Here is a 6,000-nt window from a genome sequence, read left to right as displayed (position 1 = left end):
TAGAAGCTCTCAAAAAACCAGGTAAAAAGGGTAGATAGTAAAAAGCCTACAACAAAACAAACAGTCAAAAGCCTCCAGGCAGAGTGTGCAGACGTGCCTTACTGCGGTCCTAGTTGCTCTGGATAAGTCTGGAGTGCGATGCCTTGTGCTTGAACCAGCATATTCCAACAGGCAGAGGGAACTGGAGGAGGGTGTGGATATGCAAGGGATCCGACGCCGGACACCTTCTCGAGGAAAGCTCATGTGAGACAACTTCGCAGCAAATGGACTGACTGAGAAATCCAAGGCGGAATGGAGAATTGCACTGTTTTCCTCAGTGGACATTTTTCTTCTGATCAATCTGTCTTTCTGCGGGGGTCTTGCTATGTAATCCAGGCTGGTCCTTCTGCCTCCTCCTTCTGCCTCCTTCTCCTCCTCCCCCCCCTCCTCCCCCCCCTCCTCCTCCTCCTCCCCCTCCTCCTCCTCCTCCTCCTCCTCCTCCTGAATGCTGAGACAAAAGACGCACGCTTGCCGTTCTCTACACATCTCTTGATTCTTACTACATAGTGGAATTTTTAAGATTTATTTATTTATTATGTAAACATATCCTGCCTGAATTTATGCCTGCGTACCAGAAGAGGGCATTAGATCTCATTATAGATGGTTATGAGCTACCGTATGGTTGCTGGGAATTGAGCTCGGGAAGAGCAGCCAGTGCTCAGAATCTCTGAACCATCTCTCCAGCCCACACAGTGCAATCTTTAAAAATTATGTTCTCCCACTATCTAGTTTTAAAGTATTTGAGTCATCAAAGCAAGCAAGCAAGAAAACAGACAATGAAACACTGTAATAAATAAATAAATAAATAAAAATTAAAAATTGGCAAAGACACTGGGATCAGTAATAGCGCTCACCCAGCACACATGAGACCTACATTTGATCCCCAACACGGTGAAATAATGCCCTGATGCCCGTCTTTCCTGTTAACATGTGCCCTTATGTATTATTTCCTATGTAATCAGAGTTAATCATTATCCATCTGAAGACAGAATGGAAGATTCCATTGCCCTTGCCCTCCCTCATCCCCACCCTCACTCCCACCCTATGCAAAGGTGGCTTGCTGGTATCACATTTAGAATTCTACTTGGGTGTCAGATTCATGCACATTTTGTACCTAAGTCATGGATGCTGTTTGTGCTTGTGCAAAGCATTCCCCATCAAAAGGAGTAGTCGGGAAGCCAGCAAAATCATATAGAAACCGCAGGGACTTTTGCCCAAAGTTGCTGATTTTCAGTTCATGACCGTGCTAATTCCTAGTAACCCAAATTAAAATTACTTCAGATTTTAACTTGCCTGTAAGCGCTACATCCCTAAACTTTAATTTTGTTGCTCTTATGTTCTCATGACTGAGTCTTATGATGAATTTCTATTGTTGCCCTGGGATGTGTGGTTCTAGATGAAGTGTTCCGTTCCCATTCCTGAGAGAGCTTCAGAAGGCGACTCGTACAGGAAGTGTTTTGAAGAGAAAGGGCTGGTGTGGAGTACAGAGGAGGAAAAGGTGGGGGGGGGGATGGTGAAAGCTCCTGACTTTGGAAAAAACTAGTGGCTTAGGAGACAGATGCATGACTAAAGCCAAAAGGCAAAGATGAGGTGAATCAACTGGTAGAATCCTTACATTGGCCTTAGAACATTATTGAAACTTTAAAAAAGAAAGTTAGAGGAAACACTAAAACTGTAGGGTTTCACAGTAGGTAACGTTGCTAGACATCTCCTTTTGCCCCGGTTGACTTATCCTCCTCCTCCTCTCTGCTCTGACCCCAAGAGATGCCCTTAGGATGGGTATCAACACTGTTTTCTCCCTTAGTACCGTGTGGCTCTCCCTGGTTCCTCCTTGCGTTGTTGGCCACCGGTCCTCGGGAACCAGTGAACCAGGAGCAGAAGTGGTGAACTGGGGATTTGAATGGGCTGCACGTATGACCTCTGACCTTAGGGGGTGAGCCAGGCATTCACAGAACAGTTGTTCATAACTGGTTGAGGCTAGGAATTCCGGGGATGGTTTAATTTGAATACTGCAGTGTGGCTCTCTCTGGCCCCATAGGTCCCGAGGACAAAGAGAGGTTGGGGGTGGGGAGCGTTACATAGGGACTTGAGCAGGGGACGAGAACTCGAAGGAATGACCTGGGACCAGATTCTTGCGGGAGGCAGATCAACTTCCCTGCAGGGGTGAGGGGAGTACATGGAAACTGAGGGGAAGGGGTAGGGAAACCAGAGTAGGCAAAGGTCATTGGCTGAGGGCTAAGCTACTGAGATGCCTCATTTGCATAGGTGGCATTCCTGGAATCTCAGGTGCTTGCTGAAGGAGTTCTTATCAGGTGCAAGGTCTGGAATCCTCCTCCTCCACCCCCAACCCCCCACCCTCAGGCAGAGAAGAGGAAGCCACACTGACAACGGGAGTCCCAGGGCTTCCGGTAATGTCTGACCTCAACCTTAGCTTTCCCTGACATCTGCACATTGCAGCACGCTCCGCTCCTATCGTATGAACAGGAACACGGCATCTAATTATCCTATAGGCGCAGGGAGGAAAGAGACAGCAGGGATCTGTGCCAAAGGCCACGTACCAGGATATGATTAGAGACATCTGTGTCTAAAGACACTCTGCAGACGAGGTCAGGCAGAGAGCAGGAGGCCCTGCTGGGGAGAGGGAATCCTCCATCCAGCGCTGAGCTATCTGGACCTGGAAGACCGCAACCTCTGACAGCAGGATCCTCTAACAGTTCCGGGTCACTGAGGGGGTGGTGCTGAGGGGTGCTATGGAAAGAAGAGGTGACAGAGCCCTGAGTATTTATTCTCCAGCTGTCTTGATGCTACAGTGCCCGGTGTTGGATGCGCCAGAAACTTCCTTCATATGGTTTCTCGGTTCTGGTAAAAAATTCTTCGCGGTCCCATGTCAGGCTTATGGGACGGTGGCAGCTTCTCCTTGCTGCTAAGCCTAGAGATGACATTACCTCCTGCCCGTTTTGGTGAACAATGCCCATGGCTTATAAACAATGGATCCATAGCACCTCTCAAAGACCCATATGGAGTAGTGCGGCTCTTTGCAGACTGATACTGAACCCTGAGACACTAACAGACCTAGTGTTAGAGTTCTGCTTCAGTCCGCCTTCCTACGACGCCATTGCTTATCTGCCACGGGGGCGTGGCCCTGCCAGGGCTATAAAAGGACAAACCCTCCACGCGCTTGCTCTCCCTCTCCCCCTCCCCCTCCCTCTTCTTCTCCCCTCCCCCTCTCCCTCTCCCTCCTTACTTTTCCTAACTCTGGCTCCGCCCCCTTCTCTCCTAACTCTTCCTGTCTCTGACTCTGTCTCTGTCTCTCTCTGGGGTACCCCTCTCCCCTTTCCTTCTCCCCCCATGCTCATTTAATAAACTCCTCTACAACATAATATCTGGCATCCGGTACCTTCTTATCTTATTGCCTTATATCCTACTGCCTTAATTATTAGTCATAAAATTGGTGAACCCCCAACATGATATCTTTATATATCCATCATAAAACCTAGAGGTCCCCGTAACTGGACCGGTGTTGAAGGCAGAAAACAAATGCCAAAAGACACCATAGACAAAAGTCAGCACCATTTGCTCTCGGAAACAGGCTGAGATGGGAGCATTTTGGAGTTGGTTTTGGGAGACTAAAGGGAACCTAGTGGCCTGAATGACTGAGGTAAAGTAAAATGTTTCCCCTTAAAGAGTGGACGATTCCATTGCGCCGACCCCATGTGGGGAGTAAACTGAAAACATGACTGACAGAGGAGGCGCTTTTTGTCTCCCTTTGGATTAAGGGCCCATTTAGTGCTTTGAAGTGCAGAGAAGTCAAATCAGGCTCAGAGTAGGGCTGGCCTGTCCCTAATGGAACAGGACACCAACCTTCTGTTTCTGTCAGGAGTGATAACAGAAAAAAACATCAGTCCAGAGAGGGAAACAAGCATATTTGGGAAGTGTAAATGTAACTTTTATTCTCCTGGCTCAGTCATTATCTGAGAGGCTTGCTGCCCCTTCTGCTAACCTAGGCCTAGTCCTGGAAGCTTCTAACCTTTGTATACTCTAACTTAGGCCTAGAATGTGTTCAGCCTCTGAGACTTACTGCTGAATAAGCTCACCCTTACTTGTTCTTTCTGAGCTCTGGGCTGGATGGTTCAACTCAGCTGTTCTGGCTCAAACTCCTCTCCCAGCTGACTTATTCAATCTGACTTCTGTCTCAGCCTATGAATTGCTTTGCTTGGCCTCAAACTAACTCAGCAATCCGCTCTAATCTTCTGGCTTCTTCTCATTTTCTGGCTCATTCCATCATCACCTGAGTTCTCTCTCTGCAACCCATCTATCTATTACTGTCCTGGTAAAAACTGCCTCCTTTCTCTGTCAAACTGCCTCTTAAGTAGCTTCCCTTTCCACTCTCTTCTCGTGAGAGCTGGGCATATCCTCTTCTGTTAAATCTTCTCTGATTCGTCACCTTTTCTGCCACTCAATTAGACATCATTTTCAAACATGGTTGCTTCTTTCTACAAACTAACCTTACCTTTGTTTTGGATTAAAGACAGGTGCCACCACGCCTGGATCTAACTGGCCCTGAACTCAGTTCTGTTTGCCTCTGTCTACTGGATTAAAGGCGTGTGTGTATTCCAGCCAGATCACACAGACCTAGAAGATCTTTGGATGTGATCTCTTGCCAGAGCAGCCATGTTCTGAATTAACATTCTTCTACAGGTAAAGAACCCATAGGTCTAAAAGCTATTGTGTCTGCATTCTAACCCCACCCCCAAAACGTATGCCTTGTCAGGATGCTATTTCTAGACAAAGGGAAAAAGTTCATTTTCCTAAAATGAAGTTGGGGAGGAGGGTGAGGGGGTGGGGTGAGATGGTAAGGTAACGTTGTGAGCATCAGTAGAGAGAACTGAGTCTTTGACTGAATGAATTCCCCAACTGTCAAAGGCTAAGAGGGCCAAAGGGAGAGAAAGCCTGGGAGAACTCTGACGTAGAGCAAAGTCCTACCAGTAAAACTTCAGACATTGTTGGCAGCACTTTGGGAGTGGTAATTTTCAATTGAGGGAAGACTGAAAGCAGAGAACACTATGACGGTTTTCATATAAACTAAAAGATGCTTTGTACTGACAAAAACTGAAAAGCTGGGTATATGTGGGTTGTAGAAGTTCTCAGCGGGGGTAGGGGGTGGGGGGGTGGCACACACCCTTAATCCTAGCATTTGGGAGACAGAGGCAGGTGGATCACTGTGAGTTTGAGGCCAGCCTGGTCTACAAAGTGAGTCCAGGACAGCCAGGGCTGCACAGAGAAACCCTGTCTAGAAAAACAAAAACAAAAAAAGAAAAAAGAAAAGAAAGAAAAAACAGAAGTAAGTTCTGAGTTGAGAGTGGTGCCGCACACATTTAATCCCAGCAGTACGGAGGCAGAGGCAGTCAGATCTCTGTGAGTTTAAGACTAGCCTGTTCTACAAACAGAGTTCCAGGACACTCAGGCTGTTATACAGAGAAACCCTGTTTCAAAAAGCAAATAAATAAATAAATAAATAAAACAAAGCAAAAACAACAACAACAACAAAAATCCTAGATTCTAAAGGATTAGGTAAATGTGTCTGGAAAATCAGAAGAAATGTATTGGTTGGATCTGAAACAGTCTTGATCTTGTGAAAATGATACTAGGAAGACCAGGCCATCCTTGCACAGAATTCCTTGGAACTGCTGGTGGGGTCAAAGGGCAGGATTTGATGGGAATCTGTAGATGGTTGGTTTTATTTAGATCCTCCCAATCATTTCTCATGTATTAGAGACAAGAATAATTCATGAGTCCTTTACAAAGTTGATGTGATGTCATGGTTCCTATTTGGAGTCTTATAAGGAGCCAAATCAACTCTCATTAGTCATATGAGCCTTACAGGTTTACCAAGAATTTGCTCTCTCCATTGGCAAAAGAAAAGCCCACGTGCTAAGGGAAGAGCATCATCTGACATCTCTA

Source organism: Acomys minous, assembly GCF_964271855.1.
Source record: "Acomys minous genome assembly, chromosome: 10".
Lineage (NCBI taxonomy): Eukaryota > Metazoa > Chordata > Mammalia > Rodentia > Muridae > Acomys > Acomys minous.
The sequence above is the reverse complement of the archived record's forward strand: the minus strand, read 5'-3'. Positions refer to the sequence as shown.